General features: G+C 39.5%; 1 long non-coding RNA gene across 1 annotated transcript in view; it reads right to left on the bottom strand.

Annotated features, from left to right (window-relative positions):
- The window catches only part of LOC135301270 (uncharacterized), a 79,852-nt gene extending 58,301 nt beyond the window's left edge, over positions 1 to 21,551 (bottom strand). The window contains exons 1-2 of the long non-coding RNA XR_010363010.1: positions 21,429 to 21,551; positions 6,704 to 6,824 (exon numbers count right to left, since the gene is read on the bottom strand). This is a non-coding gene — a long non-coding RNA (uncharacterized LOC135301270). The remainder of the gene's footprint in view (positions 1 to 6,703; positions 6,825 to 21,428) is intronic.
- Between the last annotated feature and the right edge of the window lie 4,519 nt (positions 21,552 to 26,070).

Raw genomic sequence — 26,070 nt, forward strand, 5'->3', positions numbered from 1 at the left:
AAAGAAATGTATAATTTTCATGCTGTCAGTACCATGGAGCAACATCACAGCCATGCCTCTTAAGGTTTGTACACTTTTATTTCCCAGTAGATGTATCTACAAGGTCCATCTTCCCCACCTTTCTCCTGCATAGAAGTTATAAAGTATGTGGCCTTCAGTTCTTTCACATACACTGCAGTTTTGTCTTGGCAAACTTAGCAATCACACTTGAATGTTTATTGGTTTTGCCCTGTGGGATCTTCCAAAGGCAGCTTAGAATTTTGTTAAACTGTGCTTTCAGCATATGTCAAAATTATTTAATAGATCACTCATCAACTTAATAAGACTTAGAATTGCATTCCTCTTTCTCTACAGACCATCAAAAACAGTAGCTTTGATGATCAAACTGTCTTCTGCTCCTAGGTTTATACTTTGTTTTATGTCAAAGTTCTTTCATTGATTGCCTCCCACAGCACAATGTAGGTGGAGACTCTGGATTGAAGATACTATAGTCCCAAATGGTCTTCTTGCAAGTGTCAAAATGGTACAATAGTTCACAAATGAGTCAAAGCTGCAAAGACTCAAGCACCTATCGCGTGCAAAAAATTGTCAGCAGTTTCTGTTGACTTCATTAAGTCATGAGTCTTCACAAGGCTGCAAGCAGCTTCAACAGCTGGAACTTTATATGTGCATGTAACTGTTTTAAGTTTGACCAGAACAGAGTTTTCAAAAGAAATTTCCTAATAATTTCTATTGATTAGAAACCCCACTTTTAGTCATAGCACAAAGTAGTCTCAAGGTGTCTGAACTCTACCTCCACATAAAATATTTTGCCTGGAATTTTGAGATCTCATAATCTTCCATGCTGATGTGATCAACTATGCTCCATCACAGCCTTTCCCACTCTTAAATGATTTGTTCTCACTTGAGTTTCTCTACCTGTCCAAAGAGAGACTTCTCAATACACTACAGGGTGGCCAACATGCATGTAGATGCTCTTCGCAAAACAAACTCTCCGTGCTTTATCTGTGGAACTCTTGGAAAGAAGGAACAATCTGAGAATCATCTTTTGTATGGATGATGGGGGAAAAAAAAAAACACAGAAAGAGAAATATAAACTTAATCAGAAACTGAATAAAACAGGTTTAGGGCCTTGAGGCAGTAAGCCTCCAGGAATTCTGGGCTTGCCAGAAGACTGCAGGCTAGATCTGCTCCTTTTCTTTATCCCTGGAGAATACCATTCAAATTAGCTTTTGTTGATGTATAACATTATGGGAGAAAAATATACACATAAGATTATAAAATCATCTTTCTAAAGTGTTCTTTTGTTTCACTGGCTTTCTCCTACTTTTAGTAGAACTATTTGGTTGCATACTCTGGAAGCAGAGAAATGTAGCTGAGCTGGCCCAGTTCCATAATCAGGAGTTAACAGAAGTGGGATTGTTTCTAGGTCCAGATCTGGGAGGGACAGAAGTGCTTTTGTTTCCTTTCAGTGGGATCCTGCAGGAAAGTTAAATAACAGAGAGACCCCAACAGAGAAGTGATAATTCTACATAGGCTATAAACTGTACAATGCACAAAGATATACATAAATAATATGGGAATTATTAACACTCTCCAGTTTTCAGCTGCTAATTTAATGAACTACTCTCAGAGCCATCAGGAAGAGAAAGCCCACACATGTACACACACATTATGTTAAGAAATTAATGTTACTGTATGCATGACTCTCAATTGATAACTACATCATTATTAAATAGATATTACACTAGGGTATTTAGCTATATTTCCCAAGTGCAAGTACCCTGAAAGCATATTTGAAACACAGTTTCTGAAACTCACAGGGCAAGTAAAAAACACATTTTCCCTAATTGACTGATGCCTACAAGCAGTGTTTGAAGTAAAATTGTATTTCAGTATGAACAGTTTGTCAACTGCTTCCTTTCTCACTTATGTACACAGTCAAGTTCATGATGTATTGGCCCATATTGAAACACACACATATCTCAGAAGCCACATGGCCTGTACATTCCCCTATATATCTCCTCATGGTTCATTTCACTTATTAAAGTTCTGACACAAGTGTCCATGCAGAGGTTCCATCGAGTACTCTTGCGCCCCTGTCCACATCCAGGGCTCAGTGACAGCAGTCACAGCAAATCCTCTTACAGTGAGGAGCCAGGTGGCAGCTCCCAGCCCTACTTCCCTAGGGCCAATCCCACAGGACAGGAAGCAGCGCCTCTCCCCACTTCCCAACAAACACTACAAGCAACAACCTCCTTCCCAACCTACAAACCTAACTTCTAGCACTACCAGCTGGATTCACAATATTTTCCCTTCAGGGGACTTTTAGCATCAGATGTGCCAAAAATTTCATTAAAACGCAACATTGACTTAACAGCTCAAGTCTCTGGCGGTTTTCCCCAGGAAAAACTGGCAGGATCAATTCCAGGCTGCTCGTCCCATTACACAACACCACAGTGCTTCCTACACACACCACTGAGTCACAAGGATTCCTTAAACTTGCATTACTCTTCCTATTCAAACAAGATGTTGGTTTTAACATCTGATAATAATACAGCAGCATTTTGATGATTCAGAGTGTGGTGGCTCACAACTCGTTTTGTGCTATTGAATGTAATACATATTGCCACAGAGGACAAAAGTCTTACGAATGCAATCTTTGGCTTGGAAGAAAAGGTCTTCTGGGAAATGTTTCAGTTAAGGAAAAGCCTACTAGCTTTTCTTTTTTTTTTTTTTTTTTAAATTAATGAATACTTTTTAATAAACATTCCCCTTATCCAAGCACCACAAAGGCTGGTGGGTGCTACAGGGTCAGACACTGGGGGTGGTGAGAGCTCCCCAGGAGACCCATCTGGGCAGGGCCTGTGAGCCAGTGCCTGTTCCACCCCAGCCAGCAGCCGGGCAGCAGGAGCAGCCCCAGCCCTGGGCATCAGGCAGCTCTCTGGGAATGCAGAGCTGTGGGTGGGCCCTGCTCAGCAGGGCAAGGCTGTGGGCAGCTGCAGATCAGCCCTGCTCCAGAGTCACCAGCATGGGAATGGTGGCCCCAGGGGGGCTGGAACAGTACCCTGAGCCATGGGCAGGGTGGTGCATGTCTGGAACTGCTCACAGGAGGAAAAAGGCTGGAAATGGCCCTTCAAAACTACATAGATTCTCAAACTTATTGAAGAAATAATAGTCAAAAATTGCTGTCAGTCCCACATACCTGACTGCCCAGAGTCTGCATTGTATAAATACCAGATAATAGCTACTACAGACTTTCAAAATACAATGCTACAGTACATGATACATTGAACTTGGAAGCATTGTGCTGGAACCTGTATTTTGCATGCAAAACAATATCTGCAGATTTGGAGAGATAGTATATGTGCACACAAAATTGATCCAGCCGGGGCAGGGAGCTTGGCTGGAGTGTTAGTACACTCAGCAACCTCGTACCATACACATTTGTAGCCACAGTGTCACTGTTTCAAATCACTAAAAATATTGAAGGGAGTTTCCTAATAATAGCTTTTTTTCTAATACACCAGAAAGCCTGCTGTGATGGAAGACAATGTTTTCTCAGCTAACACACATGTTTTGCAGTCTCCCAGCTCTTAGTTTTTGCTGTCTGTCCTTGACAACTCCCATGTGATGACAGAAAAATTGAACTCTGCCATCAATTAACATTCAGAATGGATGAGCATATGCCCTGGTAAGCACTATAAATATGAAGAAAATCTTGAAAACAATTACTTTTATTCGATGGAAAAATAGAGATATGAACTCAGACATTTAGAGTTTTAAAGGTTGTCTACATAAAAATAATTTTAAGAAAAATGGAGTGGTATGTTTTAGGAACGGTCAGTTTTAAATAAAAATACTTTCCCTTTGTTTAAAATTTAGTGAACAATATGACATAAAATAAACTACGTTATTTTACTGTCTTTCCCTAAGACTGTTAGGAGAGAGGAAGACATTAATATTTCTATAAATTCTAAACCATTGATTGTAAACTAAGAGAGAGATTAAAAAATATGCAAACAATAGGAAATAGTGACTACTCATGGGTAAGTTGGACCCAGTATGAGATTTTCAAGCCAAATTTATCTATTTGATTTTTTCAAATAGTTTTCTCTCTTTACAACATAAAACTGTCATCCTTTTTAGTTAACATCATCCTTTTTAGTTAACATATTATTACTAGTCTAAAAATTTCCCAACAAATACAAATATTTCTGAGACGCAGACACGAAGATTATCTATTAGGAACATTTATTTACCCCAGGATGGAACCTGTGCAGACTAAACTTACAGTTCATCTTAAAGTATTTGGAGAAACTATTGTCAAGATATTCCACAAAATTGTCTCATTTCTTTCAATTCAATCTTCTAAGTTCAATATATATTAAATAATCCATACTAGAATGTCTTCAAAAAATGCCATCAATACAAAGCATAAGGAATAAAAGACTAAGCACATCTCAATGCTGTATTAAAGGAGAAGAAAAAAGTGCACTTTCAAACATTTCAGCTTTGACATTCTGACCTGCAGGTCATTTACCCTCTAAAGAGTGGTTTTACCCTTTCACAAACTCTATTCTTTCCTTCAAAAATTAACTGATTCATTATTATTGTAAAAAAAAAAAAAAGAAAAAAACTATGTTCATTGGCTAGAAGTATCTTTCTTCATGGACACATCAACTTGAGGAAAAAAAGCCAGACAAGGAGACCATTAAAATCCCACAATCCAATATAAAACTGTAACACCAATTTTAGTTGAATCAGTGATGAGTTTGATCTTCAGTTATTCCTTGTTCAGTTGTAAACGCTCTTTCTCATAAAATATTTGGTGGACTTATGCAAGCCAACAGATCTTGGAAACCTGGAAGGGGCATAACTTTGTATTTGTACTTTAAATTTTCCTTGAAGGGAGTGTGAAGGGTCCGTTACCAATAAAAGTAAAATATCTTTTAAACAATAAATAAATAAAGAAACAAAAATTGATTTCTATATCAGGTGGACTTCGTTAATCAATACCATCTCTTTCAATTAGCAAATACTGCATCCTTAAATCTGACCTGCTGTTTTATAATATACTCAGATACTGCAGGTGAGAAGTTACACATTTATGAAGGAAAACAGGTTTTCCCCCTACCACTTGTTTCAGAAATTGTTTTAGACTCAGCTCTGGTTTTGACAACTCTGGATATAGAGCAGCTGAAGAAGCAGTTGATCCCAATCCTTTACATAAAATACCTAGAAACAACTTAGATGATTTTTATAAATATTTTTAATTTCTACATTCAGGAAAGAAGATTTTAACTGTGATCAAAGTTTGGCTTACTTTTAATGCTTGCTTCCTCATTAAATGGTAATTGTATTAAATAGCCACTATGCCAAAATAATCCTTTCAGCAATTACATCTTCCTTTTACTAAGAGTTGATATATAGGCAGAAGTCTCAGTTTGAAATAAGCACAACACTAATAACTGAGAACATACACAGGCAAAGAGAAATACATAAGAGCTGGTAATTAGCCTTTTGCAGGGAAATAAGAGAAGGTTTGCAGAACTGAACTGAAATGTATGCAGCACCCGAACACTGTCCATATTTATTAGTGGCTCTCAGGACTGTGGTTTCAACACTGGACTTTCATCTGATTTGTCTATAAAGGCATCCACAGTAACACTGACTATTCTGTGCAATGAAGCAGACCTCCTCTGTGATAAGAGAGATGCCACTGTATCCTTCTGTAGATATAAATTCCTGGTGTTTATTACAGTTCAGATGACTGAGGGTTTTGGTGTAAGATATTATTATTATGAAAAATTTCTTTACCAAAAGGGTTGCCAAGCACTGGAAGTGAACAGGTCACCAACCCTGGAGGTGTTTAAAACTTGTGGATGTGGATCATAGGGACACAGGTTAGTAGTGGACTTGGCAGTGCTGGGTTAACAACTGAGACCTGACTGTCTCAGAGGTCTTTTACAACCTAAATGATTCTGTGATTTACAATAGAAAGTTAGACCACAGAAGTCCCAGCATATTCTAATATTGTTATGAAACACAAAGGCTGTGGACAGCAAGCTGTATTCACAGGTCAGCTAGGGCAAGACTGTGCATTTAAAAGCATTTTCTTATGCAAACCTATTTCCTTTACAATTCAGAACAGATGTTGTTCACATTCATTCTGGCTTCTTGACTGATGAAAAGTTTTCAGGACAGAAAACCTCTACATGAAGCTTTTTATAATGACCTTGTGCAGGTCAAATTATTAAAAGCTAGTGGAGTAATATTGCTTTGTGGGATTGCTCTGTGTGGATGTCATCCATTGAGCATAACCAAAAAGATAAACCATGAGTCAGCCTCAAAGAATGCTGAAAATAAAGAAGCTCCTGCAGGCCAGTTTTGCATTTTTACCCACTAAACAAGGCTTTTTCTAAAGAATGTAGTATGATTTCTCAGACATTTCTTATTTTTGCTTTGGCCACATTTGGTGGCCAAAGCAAAAATAAGAAATAAGAATAAGCTAGAAAAACAGCTGAGTTTCCCAAAGAACTGCAAAAATAATTTAATTTTCTGCATTTATAGAGAGGAGTGAACTTGCTTAAAAACATACATATATTTAGGTTGCTTTGCAGATGACCAGTTCTTAAAACCTTTGTGTAACCATGCCAGTGACATTCTCAGTTAGTTAGATTAAAGACTTGGAAAACTGTACCTCATTTAAAGACAGACTGTGCCTTGCAAGTGCAGGAACAGCATTGTAAACAGAACATTAGTATCTCCACTGGTTCCACAGTGCTCTTCTCACACTGGAAGATGATCCCTCCTCTTGAGACCTGTAACACATAGGGTTAATGCAATTCCTAACTTAGACAAAAGCTAAATGCAAACAAAAGATACAGTTGGTTAAAATCTGATTCACAATCTCCTCTATAAAAGATGAAGTTAACACAGCAGCAAAAAGAGATTGTTTTTCTGCAGACAGTATCAATGAGACTAGTCCCTCGAACATTTACGCACGTCCTGAGAGGCACTGAAACAAAAAGGAAACCCTGATATGCATTCAGCATATTGCAAAGAATTTGGCTACTGGCAAAAAGATTAAAAACTTGAACAAATACAACAAAAAGAAGACAGAAATCAGGTTTATTCTCCCTGTCAGTAAGAGAAGCTACACATTTTTCTGAATCAATAACTCATTGATGATTCAGAAGTTAAATTCCTTTCTGAATAAGTTTGCTCAGTTGCCTTGCTTGATGGAGCATTCCCAAACAGCTTCCTAGAGCTGCTTCCCCAAGTCTTTGTAGTCAGAGTAAGAACAACAGTCAGACTCCTCTACTTGCAAAGATGGGGCATACACTTTTCAAATGCTCACTGAATGCTGTTGCTCCCTCCCCAAGACCACCTCAGTGTTTCATCTTCCCTTTCTCCCGGGATATTTCAAGTCCTACACCTTCTGCCTTGCTGAAGGTGCTGTTACTCCTCATATAGACAGAAAACTCCATTTGACTTCAATGATTGTTATTCAATGTACATTGAATAGTTTCAGTCATTGTAAAACACAAACAGTGTTCTTTTATTTGCTATAAATGTGATAAGAGAATGACTGAAGTCATCAATACTTTACATGTTGAAGTTACATACTTTCAACAAAGCTGGCTGAGAATGGCAATGTCATAGGAAAAAGTGACTGCATGGTTGTGTTTCCCTGGCAATTTAAAGACCAAAGTAAATCTACTTGTTACTTTCAACACTCCTCAAAATTCTACCAACTGTGCAAACAATATGTTTAATGGCACCAGACTAGCAGAGCTTGCTTGAAATTAGATATGTGCTCTGAATATCATTGGAATGCCTGTAACAAAAACTCTCCTTAAACTGCAACACGACATGAAGTATGATACGTCCCCTGCTATCTTCAGTGGAATCAGAGTACACATGCACCCAGGTCCACAACAGCATCAGCTCCCAGGAACCTGAGCCCAGTTAGAATTTTGCAAGAAGTCACAACCTGTGAGTTAAATCATAACTGAATATCCAGGAACCCTCGTTCTGGCCTTATGATATACTATTACCTGAGAGGTAATAGTTCATGTAATTAGAGTTTAAATGCTTAGATAAAGATGCCAGGCTGTAGAGAAACATTCACTTTCAGCAGGACTGTGACTTGGATTACATTTCTCTATGGAAAAGCATTACACATTAATCCAAATGGACTATTTAGGGCATGAAAAGAGCACTCATTTACTCTGATAAAGCACAAAGGGGAAACTCTTCATTCTTCAGGGCAGGAAAATAGTGGGCTACTGGTGAGGGTAAACTTCAGACAATATGTATCTTGCAGCACTATAGAAAAATATGGAAGATAAATAATGAGCACAGTATCTACATAAGTGAGTAGAAAAAGCTAATGAATAGGATGCTACTTCTCCCAAAATTGGAGGTATCTTCCTCGAGCACAGCATGCATGCTGTGTGAAACTGTGTGGACAATCCAACTTTCCTGGAATTTGTATCATTCCCACAAACAAACAGAAAAGAGCAAGTCAGTTACCCCAAAAAAATGGAGCATGACATTGCAACAGCCTCAGGGTTAAATTTTTTCTCTACATTGGAGAAGAAGAGATGCTCACCTGAAGCTCAGCATCTCAAATTCTTTCTAATAAGATGGCATATGTTTGCCAACTGTGGCTCAGAAATCCACTTGACTGATTGACATATATTGCTGAGTGAGCTATGGCTTTTCCATGCATATCCCAAGTACAAAAACTGGATCCAAGGCATTTCTCAGATGCTTTGCTTTCCCAACACTATCCTCAAAACTAAGCCTGGATCTACAACAAAGTGAGTAGCACACTCCAACCCTTGTTTGAACAGATTTCCATAAAGAATGGAATGCATGATTTGTAAGTCCAGAAGAGAACAAAGAGGGCCCTAACAGTACAAACCTGCTGTTCACCTTTCCTAAAAGACCATAGCCATTCCTTCCCTGCAGAGCTGCTTTTACACGGAATGAGTGCTGGGTAGAGTTGCAGTATCGGCAGCTATCATCTGTTGGCTGTGTGTTTTGGAAGGGAATAGCTTAATCACCTTTGAGCATCAGTGGGAATGTAACTGAATCACAAGCCATGAGAAACCGTCCTAATAAAGCCAGGAAGGCCAGAGTAGTGCAGCACTAGAAAAGGACAATAAGGTGCTCTGAAGTCACACTGGTGACAGACATGCTAAGCAAGACGTTTTCTAGACCAGTAACACAGATGTCTCAGGGAAAGAAAAGACTGAAAAAAACCCCAAAATATATCATCATCCCCTCTGTGCCTGGAGGCTCCAAGTCACTTAGGAAAAGTCCCAGGGTCACAGTTTGAGTTAGTCTGGTTAGGCTGATCACAAAGAGCCAATGCCAGGGAATGCAGCACAAGGCCAGTATTGGTATGTAGACACAGTGAAAGCTGTGCCTTGTTTAAAGAAAGCCCAAGGAGATTTAAGAATCCCTGTAGCACAGACAGAAGTTTCAAAACTTCTGAGAAAACTCTGACATCCTTACACCTAGTTAGAGAACCAAAAAAGCCAGGATTCATGTTGCTCAGGATATACAGCTAGATGCTGTCATTGGAGAGCAAATTTGAAAGAATATAGGTACCTATTTTCTTCATAAAAGAATAGGCATTCCCTACAAAAATGTGCCTCTGAGAAGGCACACAAATCTGACAATAAATCTGTCTTCTCAAAGTAAAACACAAACCATGAAGTTTTATCCATCATTTAAAATGCCACATAGTTCCAATGATATGCACCTAAAAGCAATGAAAACAGCCATGATCACCCATGGTAAAAAGTTCAGAGGTCCACTTAAACATGTAAGAGCTGCTTCTTTTCATCACATCCTAGTTCTGTCAGACTGACTTTTTGACATCAAAAAAAAGGAACAAGCCTATGCAACATAGCTGGACAGCTCTTCCAGACTTTTAGACAAAGCACTGTGTAAAAGTTATTGTCAAACACACCTGCCCATTCCATTTGCTTATATATCAGTCCACAGTAAGTTTTTACAGAGCTCCTATTTTGAAAAGCACCTTCAGCACAAGGCTCTTTTAAACTGAAAGATTCTGTTTCACATGAAGTTGATAAGATAAAAGTAAATGCGTCTTTCCTTAAAGGAAAGCTTGTAGCTGCTAAAGCAATGAACAAAGACAGTACTTGGTCTGAATCTGCTCAAGATCACATACTGGGAGATAAATAACTGCAAGTCACATTCATGTACAAATGCCCCCATTAGTCTTTGTAGATTTGAGGTTTTGCTTTTTCTTTTTTTTCTTTTCTCCATTATAATTACTCATCATTCAAAACAGTAAGTATTCCTGACAACTTTACTTGATCTCTCATCAACCCCTGATGTGGAGGTGCTTCTGACATGCCTGCAGGACCTCTTAAGGCTGAGTGAAATATTAGTTTACAACAGCTTGTTCACTCCTGCTTGGTTGATACCACAAGGTTGTGATGGACACTTGTATCTATTCCCTAAAGGCTTTAGTGAGTGCAGTCTTACATCTTTCAAAATGAGGCTTTATATCTTTCACTCTGGGTCTCTCACAGGTGGACAACCTTGAAAGAAACAACAAGGAAAGTATTTGGGATCTTGTACTTGCAATACAAGAGGATGCAGATTCAAGGAAATAAATATTCACCTCTTCCTTATATCACACACATTAACAGTGCAGTATTTGAAAGATACAGGATATCTGGAGTTAAGATTACTTAGAAGGATACTGGATCCCTCCACCTTCTAGAATCAGTTAGACTCATATCCCACCTCCCAGGGAGAACCTAAACCACTTTAAGGTATACTTGAGTGCTGTTCTTAATCACTGCTTTTGCAATAGATCCACTTTACATTAAATATCCACCAGGGTAAAGTAAGAAATATAAGCAAACCAGCAAATTTCCTATCCTTTCTCCACAAAGATTTTAGTATTCTGTGCAATGCTGAACAACATTAGAAAGAGTGCTTGAGAGAAATCCACTCTGGAGTAACACATCCAATACTGGCTGGTGACCTCTGTTGTGAGATAATGGGTTCAAAATCCCCTTGAATTGCAAAGAGAATTGAACCTGGGTTTCTCACACCTTCCAAAATTAAAGTCCAGAATGACTGGGTAGGAAGAAGTAAGAGTAAATTTTCTGTCTGGCTCTTTAGTGAACAATGTTTGTCACTTCTCGCTTTTACCACAAATTTGCAAAAATACAGTTGTCAAAGCTTGTCTTTTTCTTTTAGACACAATGTTTTAGTGAATTTAGGACTCAATTTGCTGAGAGTTTTGACAACTAAAAAAAAAAACCCCAAACTATTTTTTCTGGTTTCATTTATAGCTTTAAAAAAACCCCAGAGCATGCAAGGATTTGAAATCACAAGTTTTACTTCTGTGAAAATATGTGTGAAGGAAACTGAAGCTCTGCATTTAAAAAGACTCTCAGCTTGACTCCCCCTCCAGTTCTCCTTGCATCTCTTTCTTACTTTGTGTCCCATGGTTTGGGACCTATTGCATGAGTCACTTTTTTCAAAGACCTCCTGCCACACCACAGTCTCCATATGAATATTTATCCTGCCTCAATCTGCTTCATCTCAATGACAAAGCTAAGAGTAATTTTTCTAACCCATCACAAGGCAGAGACAGCTTCAGAATGAGTTTAAAATGCATAAAGCAGGCTCCAGAGATTCCATAACTTCTCTTTCTGTAATTACAGTGTGCCCTACCTATCAAGCCCAAATCTAAACAGATTTCACAATAAACAGCTGGGTTCTAGGCAGTACCCATCACTGAAGAACAGATGTGAGAAGGAAGACTTTATTTCAGAATATATTTTATTAACATGTGAAGATCTCCTCTTTTATCAATCAAACTATTACATTCTACAACTTGTTTTTAGTTTGCAGAGTGCCCCCTGCAAGGCACCAAAGTGAAAATTTCTCATGGTGGGTTGAAATTCAACTTCAGTGTGGTGGGAGACAACAGTGTCTGTCATCATGATGATCCACATAAAATCCAGGTTACCTCCAGAATTCCTTTGCCTTCACTGTTTGGGGATGGGACGGGACAGGACGGGATGGGATGGGATGGGATGGGATGGGATGGGATGGGATGGGATGGGATGGGATGGGATGGGATGGGATGGGATGGGACGGGTACGGAAGGGTCTAACACCCAGATCCCCCCACCATGTGCTGGTATATCAGCCAGCTGGCGAGGACACAAAAACTGAGCAGGTACTGCTGCCTCTAAGCTCAGCACGAAATTAGTGAAACAGGTTCAGATACTCATTTTCTCTCTTACAGCTCCTTCTGCTGTGTCAGTGGTGCAGGGACCATCCCCACAGACTCACAGAAAGTACTGCAGCCAAGAGATGCAGAGAGGTAGCCTATCTCCTTATCAGATATTTAGGAACAGAGCAAAGACTGGCACTGAATTGAGAACAAAAAAGTTCATTTTACTTATGCTTCTCTCTTAAGGTTGATGGCAAGCATCTGAGGAAGGAATCACTAAATTTAAATAAGTTGCAAGTTTGGTCATATATTTACCTATTTTTATGTTTAGTTTTCTAGCATTATTAACAACACAATGAAAAGCTCCATTGTTTACCTCCATATTAAGCACCCATAACAGATCACAAAATGGTTGTTCTATACATTTTTAAGTGTGCATCACTCCAAATCTAGTTGACTGCTAGCCATCTTTTTGTTCTGCATGGTAGTCAGAGATATCTTGAGCTTTTATACTCAGAAATGCAATATTATCTCTAAAATCTGTTCTCCCATCTTACTTTTTTTTTCAAGGCAGTAAAAAGAGACTGCAATAAGATTTAGTACTTAGTGTGAGTACTACATACACTAAGTCAAAAAACAGGTCTATCCTGGATCTGTGACTTTCAAAATTTCATTTCATTTTTGTTGTCTTTGCCAAGTCCCCAAAACATAATTCGATTTCATATAATTCAGAAAATTACAAGTGTTATTACATAGTTAGTACAAATGAACCAACTGAGTGTCTGAGGAAAAAAATAAGACCAGATTCATGTAAACATAAAGATGATTCATTCTTGGAGCAATTTTGTGCCAATGGAAAATACACCAGGTATAAATTTGGCCCCATGACGCAAAGCTTCCAGGAAACATGAAGCTATTGTAACTAGAGATCTCGGCTGACGTGTGAATTGAAAAGCAAAATAGAAATGAGGCAAATTCAGCACGGGCATAAAAGGAGTGACATCAGCCCTATTAATTACTGAACTGAAAGAAAATAAAAGCCTGGATCAAAATAACCTTAAGTACAGAGAGAAAAGGATGAAAACATGAGGCAAGAAGAACAGCATGATGACAGATTTGAGATGCAGCACATAGTAAATACAATGACTAAAATGGAAAGTGTTTTCCATGACATTCAGCACAGAAAACAAATCCTTGGCTTCTGAGAAACACAGTTCAGAGAGCGCTCAATGAACTATACACCTTTCGATAAACATCTTTTATGCCCATTAATAACCAGAGTAATAGAGCTTCTGCTAACGCCACACTCATGCATAAAATTGTGAAGAGCTGGCTTTTGATCTGATGAAATTAATGTAAAGGTAATCTGTTCCTACATAATTGGTATTGACATTTCAACCACAAGTACTGGTTCCTCTCAGGAGATGCCCCACACTTTCAACTCTCACTAGCATAAAATGTAGGTGGCAGAGTAGGGTGCAAAAGAGAAAAGGTCAATATGTATTTTATTACAAGTAAACCTATTGGCACATATTTTTCCTAAATTTGAGAACAGAATGTAGAATCACCATTAACCCTGCTGTCCTAATCTTCTGTCTTGGGGGAGCTATGGGAACATTACATCCTCCTCCTTCCCTGCCTGGGTTTTCTGCCTATGGAGGATGAGAGAAGGGGGCTACCTACAACTTAAGCCAGTGTGGTTAGACACACTCAAGACATGCACTTGGTGCCCAGGATTGCACACAGCAATTTTCCATTAATGTGCACAGATTCTATTGTGCAAAGAGATAATTCAGGCCAGAGAAGAGTGGAGAAATTTTTCTTGCCATTCTTTTAAGGAAACTGCCATATTTTATTACACGATCTAAGGTTCCTCTTAAAGCAGGTAACATATTACTGGTGTCACTAAATATACTATAAACCCTTACCTGTCATATGGAAGCTGTGACAAGTCAAACTGTAGACTCCTTTTTCTGATAGCTTACTAAATACAAGAAATGGATCATAAAAACTCGGGTTGACAAGTTCTCCAAGAGCAGTAAGGAGAGGTTTAGGCTCACTTCCAGTCACCTTATTTTTTCTCCTGAGAATTAACCAACAAAAACGGATGGGAGAATAATGAAGAAAAATAAACCTCAATGGCCACTCTTATCCTTGTGACACAGTAAATAATTATGGCTTGAGAATAATTTACCTTTCTTAAAACATTAATGTGTTCTTTTTGCTGAAATCTGAGGTCATACAAATGATGTCACCAAGCTGTATCCTTAATAAACTGTACCATGTGATCATGAGTATAACCACTGTATGAACTTCATAAGCACAAAAGAAATTTCCACATAAAGACAATCCCAAAAACAAAACCTAGGTGTAATCTGGTTTCTCCATGTTCTCCAACATGGGACTTAGACAACCCATTCTTGACAAATGAGCTTATTACAGTTGTGTTATTTAAAATAGTGTCATCAGAGAGAACTAGCTCTTTGTGACATTCCTGTATCAGACACATACTTATTAGATTGCAGGTCTGCCATTTGAAATCACTAACAGCCTATACTTGACTATTTCTTGGCCTGTAAAAATTACTCAAAATAGACGTATTTGAGGGGATTTTGGCAATGGTAAACTTACTTTTTCCAAAGTACTAGAATTGCAAATACTTTGAGTTAGTTTATAGAACTGACTTGCCAAATAATAGACTTTCTAAAAGATAATGAAAGCAGATATACAGAAATGTCTTACTGCAAGCTTCATCATGGAAATATTTCCAACTAAAACAATTAATATTATTCTTTCTTGCCTTTATTGTCATGAATTATTTATCTGTTATGATAGTCTGAACAACAAAAGAGATTTCTGTGTTTAAGAACTAATGTTTATCTTTTGATTATCCATTATCACATTAATATTACTTAGTCTTTTAAATACTACTAAGTAAGAAAAAGAATATATTATTCTTTTAAGTCAATCCAAAACGAAAACATTTTTGTTCAACAGGAAAACATGTCTATGTTATTATCGTGGTTGATTTGTTCTCTGTCATGTTTTTTAAGGAAGACTTGTAAACAGGCAGGGATTTAGTAAAAGCCATTTTCTAAATAAATAAAAGTAAATTATTTCTCTGTGGCAACCACCCTGAAGATTACTAAGAGAATCCTACCTAGCTGGATGCTTCTTTTTACATGATAAATGATGGCCAACTGTCCAGGCTGCTGAGCACCGATTCTCTTACAAAGTAAGGCAAGGTCAGAAGTTTATGCATTTTTTTTACACATCTGAGTTGGCAAACAGGACTCTCAATGTTTTACAAGTGCATCCCTAACCCAAAGTGAAAAATTTTGTGCAGGTGATGCTACTTAGTACTTGAATAGCATAAACCAATTTCTGTAACAATTACTTTATCCTGAAGTCAAGCTTCAAAATTGCCAATGAGATACAAGATCTGAACTATTAAATTCAGCAGCAAAGAATTTACACTTTACCCTTCTGAGGATTTCTATGATAGATATGACTAATTAACCTATTCAGGAACTGAACAGGAAAACAGACTTGAGTGACTGAATGATAAACATAAAGGGACAACTTCAGGACCAGAAGGAGTTAGAGAAGCAGTACAGGCACATGTTATCAGAAGGATAGGAAGCAGAGAGAGGAAAGGAATTTCCCATCAACCTGCCTAATCTTACTCCCCTTGTTTGCTTTCCCATTATCATAAGAGAAAGAAGGAGAGGAAGCTTGGAAGAAAAGCTAAGCAGAAGAGAAAGGGGAAAATGTGTTTCTAGTTCTTTCCTATCCATGACAGGCAATACCACAGAAACAGTAACTAAAACAGCAGGTGAAAAGGATCAAAGTGGTCTAGAAGGACCAAGAAGGAGGTGTCATGTAGTTATGGGAATCACCACATCCCTTATTATTGATACACCTTAAGAAACTCTGTAGCAACCCAATCTGCGTATGAACATAGGCTCACCCAGGACAATAACACCAGCTTCATCACTTCTGCTTATTCAGGGAATCCTAAAAGCACAGACATAATCTTGTTGTTGTTGGCTTGGGGTTGGAGTTTTTTTACGTGTAACTTGGAGTATTTTTCCCACAATGAATTAAATTGTGGTTTTCTCAACTTGATATGCGGTCATGATCAGAGAAAAACGTCTTATATGATTTGTGTAAAATCCTCTACAGCGAAAAATAAAACCTGATCTTTTCTTTTAATAGTTTTACCAGCTTCTGTTATGGATATCAATTAGCCCATTTTATTGATAAGGGCTTGAAGTAGTCAGAGCTGATTCAGAGTCCAGAGATCTGATTTACCAAAGTAAATCTGCGTGGCCTCCTTGTACACTCTCCTCGTCCCCCATCCTCACTCCAACTCACTGTCATCGCTCACTATGTTGAAGGCATTTGCTATGTCCCATGCAGAGAAAATAATTCCTTCCACCATGTCTCACCCACATCTTAAGATCAATAATTTTAAATTATATAACTGGGCTATGCTGATCATAGCTGGATCAGAAGGAACCAAGAGGATCTGACGAACTATTGCTCTGATTCTAAATAGCACTGTTCGTACAGCTCTGAACCACCAGAGCTTTGGTCTGAGGTCTCCTTGCTTAGTTACCACATCAAATAACCAAGGACCTCTTGTCCTGGATTAGAGCATACACCTACAACAAAAAATTAAAATGGGAACATCTGTCCTACACTATTTACATACCTGACACCTAGCAATGGTTTCATAGACCACTTGCTCTCTATCTAGCTACAACTGCTATGCTATTGCACAGGGGATGTGCTTTGGGAGGCAAAATGCACAGTGAGCAGAAGATAATAGAATGGTCATATTAAATTTAATAACAGAAGTACCTCCTAATTATAAAGCCATAAGCCTTATCTTCAACAAAATTTTATCTCTATTAAAGTAACTATCAGTCTGTGTCATCAGGATATGAGTAGTGCTGCAGATGAAATTACACAAAGAGCTATTTTTTCTGTATCTTAACTAATATATTTTGCCAACAACTAATAGTTTTAGTGTATTAATTTGCCAACATCTGTGGTTTTGTCATCTAAAGAAATTCATGCTACACTAGTCACCTTACGATGGAAAACATAACACATAGAAATTGAGAGAGAAAAGTCCAGGAAAATGTAATGAGAAAGAGTAGGGGTATTGTAGAAATCACAAAAAATTAAGGATTATTTTCCTTAGAAAGCAGGTGAATAAGAGACAATGGGATTTAAAAATGCTTTAAAGAACAAGACTTAGATTAATTTTCTCTGTGTCAAACCACAGAAGTAAGGATATTCAATCAAAATACATTACCATCTCACATGATATTTACTCGAACTCTGGAACTGCATTTCCAGATGTCACAAGCATCAGGGCAGCAGCATGCTTGAAAAGATTACAAATTCAGAGGTAGCAGCTGAAAATACGGAACAGAACTAACAGCATTTCTGAGGAGATTAATCTTCATATTTTAGAGTGTAGTGAAAAAGTATCTTAAACTGTCTGAGCTGACCATTTTCACAGTAAGACTGAATGTCTGATAGGGCCACCAACTAAACTACTGTGGTACATTACCTCCCAGACTAGTCTTCACCTGCAGAGTGGAAATGTTGAGACTGAGCTAAATTGTCCTTTTTTCCTGTAAAAATCTAGGCATAACCTAAAAATGCATTCGTTTTTCCACCCCAGTGTAGTATTTGCCCACTATCCATATGGTAAAAGATTGCTTTTGACAGATCAAAATCACATGTGTACACATACAGAAAGAAGACACCTACCATCACCTTCTGAAACTGGATTTATGTTGTATTCATAACTGCTGTAGGAATCCAAAAAGAGCTACATATGCAAGATATGGGACATAAACTGCAGTGTTGTTCATCTTAGATCCATTTAGCCTAAGTCACCCATGTCTCACAAAGAGCTGGAGGGACATCTAGTGGACTTGCTGACAAGCAGGAAGGCCTTTGTGCTATCATTTTACTGCTCTGCTGCTTCACGTGAGAGGTGTTAATGATGGTCTTCCCACTAAATAAGTATATGAAATATCAGAACAGTACTAAAATGCCTGCCATGCAAAACAGGCAGCCAGCTACAAAACACACTGTCGTCAACTCTAGATCTAGCCCAATTCTCATATCCAAACCAAGACACAATTCAAAGCAAATCTACAATTTGCTGATACTATAAGTTCAGAACTATGTTCAAAATACAGACCTGAGGCATTTTAACTATAAATATGTACAGTTCACATTGCACCAGCCTTCAAAAGGTGTATATGGTTTAACACCTAAAAAATTCCATTACAGACTGCAAGCAAGAGATAATTCTATTTTTTTTATCTTCTATAAAAGAAAATAAAATTATCTTCCAGCTTTACACCAATCCTATCAGCTTCAAGAGGAATGATGCACTTTGGAAAGCAGAATGAAACATTGAGCAACATGTATTTTATAGTAACTATTCTTACTCAAGCTATGAATATTTACTTCCACTGACCTTGTTCAATAATAAACCCAAATATTTCCAAGCTTCTTGGGAATGGAGTTACAAGTGTACTTACACATTCAGAGAAGAGGGAAGAGCACAGCTGTGGAATTCTCTGATTCTGGGGAATAATCCTACTAATTTCAAGTACTTTTGAAAAAATTCAAGAGATACTATATTGGAGAGTGTAAACATTTTTAGTGCCTGAGTCCAACAGATGCATTCCAAAACAGTACACCACCATAATATCTGTATGTTTAAGAATATCCTTAATTACTTTCGTAATTCCCACAAATTTTAATTTGAGCTTCTTGACCTGCAAATGTTTTCAACTTTGTTTCAGACATGGGCAATCAACTTTATGCTTAAACAAACTCCTGCGGTACTTTAGTCTAAGAAGCGACTTTGGGGAAATCAGGCAAAAGCCATTTCCATCTTCTTTTCACCTAAGGGAAAAGCCAAGTCTCAGCTTTTCTCTTTTCAGTTTTCCCTCTATAGTTCTCTATAGACGAAAATACAGAAAAATCCTCCAAGTGAATTTCAGTAACATTTTCAGCTTTTCAAATTTAGAAGTTATTTCATTCTATGGTTTGTTTTAATTAATGGAAAATGAGCCAAATTCAGGTGGGTTTCCACCTTCCTCATTGATTTCCTACAAACCTAGACAGTGTTTTTGTTCCTTCAAGGTTTGGAGGAATAACATGACCTTTCTTCTACTTGTTTTATGTTCCTTTATTACTTTTTTTATTTAAGAGACCTCATCTACTTCTTCTTCCTGTCAGTAGCAGACACCCACTCTAACACGCATGTTGGTTGCCCACTAACCCTAGCTCATAAGCAATCAGCAAAGTTCATCTTCATGCACAAGAAGAAACCAAAACCTTCAGAAGACGGACTTTATGAAACACAAGCGTGCACAACTCAGAAAAAAAGGATATGCTTCCTGCTCCTTCAACACAGCAACTCTGCAACTTCTGCTGCCTCATATGGACCCCTGTTTTACAGGCTGCAAGAATATGGTTTCATAAGGAGACAATATTAGTCCATAACAAGCTCTGAGACACAAAGACAGATTACTGAGCATGACACTTTCTTTCACTGGCATTTTGACTAAGGAATGGGGATTAACACCAGGATGTGTCCAGTGCATTTCCTAATTAGATCATATTATAAGTAGATCATATATATTATAGACCATATATACATGTTTCAGGATATGTCCTGAAAGACAAACATGATCAAAAGTCAGACTTCCGTATTTACTAGCTACACAGTATTTACAGAAAAGCTAAAAAGAAGATTAATAGTTACACAAAGCCTGAAGCTGAGATTTGCCTCGAGTAAGGATCTTACACTGTGTAGTTTAACAAAGAGAGGCTGATTGCTATGTTCCAGTTAACCTCAGGGAGCATCCAACTGGACATTGGACTGCAGAAGCGAATGACTGCACCCTGTATTGCTAGATATTCTAAATCCATGTTCAGACTTACAGTTTAAAACTTCATTTTCACTTCTGTGGCACTTAAAATACATAGTTAAAATTCATTTTCAAAAGTTTACAGTGAACAAGTCCACACGTACCACTTCAATGGTAAAGGTGGCTTATACCTGCCTGAAGATGACAAATAAACTTATTGCTAATCTCTCTGCTGAAAAAAACAGCCAGCCAAAACACAAGGTTATTCCAAATGGATTTACAGCCCTGGGAAAAAAAAAGTCCCCCTCTCAGGCTTGCAATCCTTTGACTGAGTAATAATAGAATAATAGAAGTCCCGTCCTTATTCATGTTTTCGCCTAATTCAATTCAACAACAAAAGAGGAAAAAAAACCCTGATATATGTTTCAGCCTTTAGCATACAGAGAGCAAGGGAAATATTCTCCTCTCCTACTGCCTTTTTCTTTTTTACATTTCTTTTAAAAGCAAGACACATGACAAAGGTTGGCAGGGACCTTCAGAGATTATGTGGTCTCTCTGCTCAGAGCACAGTCACCTACAGGAGCTCCATGCACATCATGTTCAGCCACATTTCAAGCATCTACAAGGACATAAACTTCGCAGGGTCTATCAGCAACATGTGCCTGTGTTTGCACCCTCACTGTTTAAAAGTTTTCCTTATATTCAAGTGGGATTTCTCTTATTTCAGTTTCTGCCACTTCCCTCTTGTTCTTTCACTGGATCCACTTAGCAGGCTCCGTCTCAGTGTCCCTGCTCAGATATTTGCACATATTGATAATAACCCCTCCAATTTTCTCTTCCGTAGTCTAAAGAGTCCCATCTCTCCCAGTTTATCCTTACACATCCAGATTGGATCTAACCCACTAATCATCTCAGTGATCTTTTCCAAGGCTCACTCCAGTATGTCAATGTCCTTCTTGTCCTGGAGAGCCCCGGCCTGGACAGAACAGTCTGACTGCAGTCTTTCCAGGGCTGAGCCAAGCTGGGAGAAGTTACATCTCCCTCAATCTGCTGCAGCACCGTGCCCAGTGGAGCCCAGGATGCTGCAGAACACCGTTGCAGAAGGATGCACTTCTGGATAATAACTTTTCTTGTATCCCAGGTCCTGTTGGCAGTACTGTCACCCAGCCGGTCAGCCCCCAGCTGCCCAGGTGCGGGGGCACCTACACCTGGCCCACAGTGCAGACAATAATCCCACAACCAGTGCAAGGCCTCGCTGGTGCTCACATTGCCCTCCACTGTCACCACTGAGGCAGACCCCTGTAGCTGGCAGACATTGGAAAGCCCAGTGTGGAAACCACTTCTGTTTTTGTCATGAGTGCTGCCCTGCTCTAACAGACCCCACTGGCCGCCCCTGGATATTGCCGGCCTGTCCCGTGATGTCAGAACGCCAAGGCAACGCTGCTAATGTTACACAGCCCAGCTTTATTCGACAACCCATAGGAAACCTCGCTCCATGGTGAGCACCGGGAGGCCGGGGAGCAGTTTCTGGCTAACCGATGGCATAACCCGCAGGCCGCCCGCTCCCCCGCGGCGCACGGCGGGCGGACTGCGGCGCTGCGCCGGCGCCTCCGGCAGGGGGAGCGCGCAGGCCGCGGCGCGGGGGGCCGGGGCGGAGGCGCCTCACGGCCGCGCTCCCTGCGAGCAGGCCCCTTCCTGGCTGGAGCGGGCTCCACAGCGGGACCCACTGCGGACAGGAGCCCGTCTCGCTGAGCCAGAGCCACGTCCTTTCCACTGAAAGCGGCGGCTGGTGCGCGGAGGCGGGCAAGGCAACGAGCCTCCTTCGTACTGGGACCTGGTGTTCCTTTTCTTAGGCAAGAACAGCTGGAATCTCAGCAATGCCATTTCAGGGCATTCCCAGATGGCACTGAGCAGGTCGTAACGGGTTGCAGGAGTCGAGGGTCGTCTCAGGGACGAAACTCCGCACGACCTGGTGCGTTTCGGCACCGGGGCTGGCTCTGGGGAGCGGCTGACTCGGGAAAAGGCATTCTGCCCGAGGCATGGTGACCTCCAGGAGCATCCTGCGTCCCAGCACTGCGCTAGTCGTTGTTTGCATAAGGAGTTGACTTTTTTCTTTTTTTTTCCTTTTTTTTTTTTAATTCCTTGGTGTACAAGGAAGAAGAGAATAACAATGTGGTGTCATTTGTACTCGCGGTAACAAGCAAAAGAATTGAGTGTCCCATTCTAGGTCATAAACTAAGTAAAAGCCAGAATTCTGAGTCTAGCCCCCCTTCCTGTCCAACACCAAACACTAGTACCGTACTTCTGCAGTGATTCACACCTTTTCACATCACACTGTTTGGTGCTTCTCATTCTACTACTTCACCACAACTTTAATTTCATAGCAAGTCTGGCAAGATATCAATCCTGAAATGTGCCTTGCATTGGGGAAAAAAAACTATTATCAACTTGGGATCCTAATTCTTGTGTGCAATCTCAGCAAATTTCCTCAAGAGCTAGAACCAAGGCTCCATTAAAACCAATTCCTGCCATTTCAGCTGCTGCAGGACCATATCCTCAGTTTATGGACAACTCACAAGAACACTGTCTTCCCATTCACAGGTGCAGTTTCTACACTTCCACTTGTAAAAGATAGTCTGACATCATCTGACTGTGTCTTCACCTAGTTGTTATCCTATTAAAATAATTATGCCACCATTTTGAGCAGCAAGAATCTTTTTCTTATACCTTTGCACACATAAAGATCTCCTGCTTCCTGGATACTGCCGGGACACAGATAAGCATTTATTTCATTAGCATCATGTCTTGGTTTTATTACATGTCCTTTGTATTACAGTTATAATTTCCATCTTCTTGGCAACTTGGGCTCCAATGTGTAAATTCTTCAGACGGGTTCTTGGAATAAACACCACAGCTTTCTGAAACAGCCAAAAATAGCTGTTCTGAGTAGAGCCTTGGAATATGTGTGAGAGGCTGGGAGAAGTGGGAGAGACAGCTCAGACTGGCCCCTGATCAGGGATTTCCAAATCATATGAGCACCTTGTGGTGCCTGTGACATTTCAAAACCTCCCCTGTGCAGGAAGGTACAGAAAGAAATTGACACTGAATTGCAAAGGAGGAACTCACAAGTTTACATTCTTTCTGGGTTGGTTATGAAATTGGCCAGGTAATTTCTAGTCACCATGTAAACTAAAAACTTTAAAAGGCAATTCCACTGCCACTTAAATTCCTGTACATGAGCTAAGACTGCCACAGTTGAAGTTAATCCTCAGTTCCTGGGAGCCCAGCAAAGGCAGCCCGTTCTATATTAGACACACAACTCCACAAAGCCTTTACCATGGAAAAACTACTGGTCAATAGCTCCTATGAGGGCAATTGTCTTCTGTCATTTGCAGTGGAAAAAGTTGAATTTAGAAGCTGTTTCATGCATCATGTATCTTTCTGCTTTTCTTGTTGCATTATTTTCTTTCAAACTCTTTGTTGTATAAAATACAAACAATTTGATAAAGTGACTTGCCCTCCATTCAGGTGTTATATCACAGGTGAGAATGGCTTTACTTATTCACTGGCAACTGGCTTAGATAAAAATAATTTCAAAGAGTTATTCAAGAAAATACAGATCTTCATTTTCAGACATAAGCTGCAAAATATGCTTCAAGAGTACTCCAGGCAGACAAGGTGGTGGTGGCTGCTGTGGTTGCCTGAGGTGAGTCACTGTTCTGCTTCCACACTGACAGGGGAGAAACTTGGATTTATCCTGGCAGTGGTATGTTCTGGGGTGGTAATTTGCCTTTGGGTATATTCATGACGTATTTTGTTTCTCTCCTCTCATGTTTCCTTTTTTTTTTTTTTTTTACACCCATTTGTACTGTGCATCGCTTATGGCTGAGGAAAAACCTTTTCTTCAAAGCCTGGAGACTTTGGTTTTTTGTACTCAATTTAATTTAATTTTCTGACCGTTCTGCATGGAAGTGCCAAGCAGTGTGTACCTGTGCTTATTTATGAGGGACCTCAGGGTCTGAGCTTGGACCAGCAACTGAGTCATGCCTTTCTGCCAGTCAGTCCCTGGCAGAAAAGCTACATGAGGGATGATACCAGAGCTACCATCACACTGGGTTGTAAGACAGCAACGAGATTGTAAGAGGGAAGCAGCTTTAGAAGTGAGAAGTCATTTTAGCTGTGTGTGGAACCGTGCAAGAGCTCTTGGCATATGCATGGCACCCATACCTGGCCTCTTTGCTATATTCAAGAGACAACAGAAAGTTTGGGTTGGGTGGTGTGATGGGCTTACCCTCTGATTTTCTAAAATGCTGCAAAAATCAGAAGCTGAGAGCAAGCTTACAGAGATTCCTCCATTGTCCAGGAGACACTGGCAAGGCATTCCTAACTCTGAGGTCTTCAGAAATGAAAACAATAATTGCATTTCTTCTTGGTGAGTCCTGCAAACAAGTCAAACCTACAGCAAGTACAAAGAAAATCCTTGTTGTTCAGAATCTATGACTGTTCACTTGTGGTGTTTAAATATGTGCCTGATTAACTTATCCTCCAGACTGTTCCAATAACTGCAGCACAAAGTGATCTGATGCCATATGCATGAGTTCAAAAGGTTCGTTACCTCCTGGCATTCAGAAAAGCTTTTTCTGCCTTTCACTTCATTGTCATTGTCTATCATTACTGACACTGATTAACTGCAGAGATGCTACAGACATCATTCACAGGCTGCTTCAGACTCCAGTGCTGGAGGAGTTTGCAAAGAATGTCTGTGTCTTGGGCAATATGGGCAGTAAAATACCTGACAGAAATTTACCCAAGTACAGAAAAATATGAAACGCAAATTAAATATGTTTTGTGCCTGCCTCTGGGTCCTTTTCTGTCTCAATCTGAAGTTAATATTGGCAAAGGATTTCACTCTAAAAGGCCTGTTTCTACTCATTAAAATTACCTAGAATTATATCATTAGCTCAGTCTGTGTGGTTAAGTGACATTCAGAAACTGAACCTTGTTCACTTTCCAAACAGTGCCTGTTTCCTTCCAGTAACTCTAATAAGAGAGCAGACAACCAACTCAGCAGTAGATGTCTACACCTGATCAGATGGAACCCATCATCATGAAAATTGTTACCCCAGTCCTAGATTAGAGGCTTCTCAATCCCTACGTTTTTCATTGTGAATACATGTTTTCTTTTGAGAACTCTGCATACTCACACTACTTCATTATGCTGGGTGTATGATGGGAGGTGAAGACCTTAAAATGAATCATTTGGGCTCACTTCAGTTAAACCAAAGTGGATTTTTTTGATTGTGGTCTATGATAACATTTCATTTCAATTTTAAAAACAGCAGGAAAACGTTGAGATTTTTAATTAAAATTTGTGGGAACATCTTGTTTTCTGGAGAGTTACATGCTCACGTTTTTTCTTCATGTGTAATAAAAACAATATTGAAATGTTGGAACTTTCCTTGGGATTGAAACTGGGCTCTGTTTAACAGCACTAAAATCATACTTAATTCAGCCAATTAGGTCACAAAGTTACAAAAGGACATTACAGCAAAGGAAAACCTACAGCTTTGTTGTGTTTTCCTTTCACATTTGTGTAGCAAACCATGGTGTTGATTGCAATGAAATACTGGCCACAGCTGGATTTGAACACACTGGGGTGTGTTTTCTGACCATGCAAACGAATGGATGGATGGCCTGCTGGATCCTTTCCACAGCATGGTCTTCACTATCCCTTGTATCGCAGCCAGTCTCTGACCTCATGTTATCCCTCAAACCACTCCTGGCCACCTTCTGAAGCAGTGCTGCTTGAAAGGTCATGTGGCAAAGGTGGGCCAGGTAGGGGGCTAGTGAACACCAAACAGTAGCACTGATAGATGTTACTTCTCAAGCCAATGCCTTGGCGCTGTTT

This window comes from Passer domesticus, chromosome 5, assembly GCF_036417665.1.
Source record: "Passer domesticus isolate bPasDom1 chromosome 5, bPasDom1.hap1, whole genome shotgun sequence".
Classification (NCBI taxonomy): Eukaryota; Metazoa; Chordata; class Aves; order Passeriformes; family Passeridae; genus Passer; species Passer domesticus.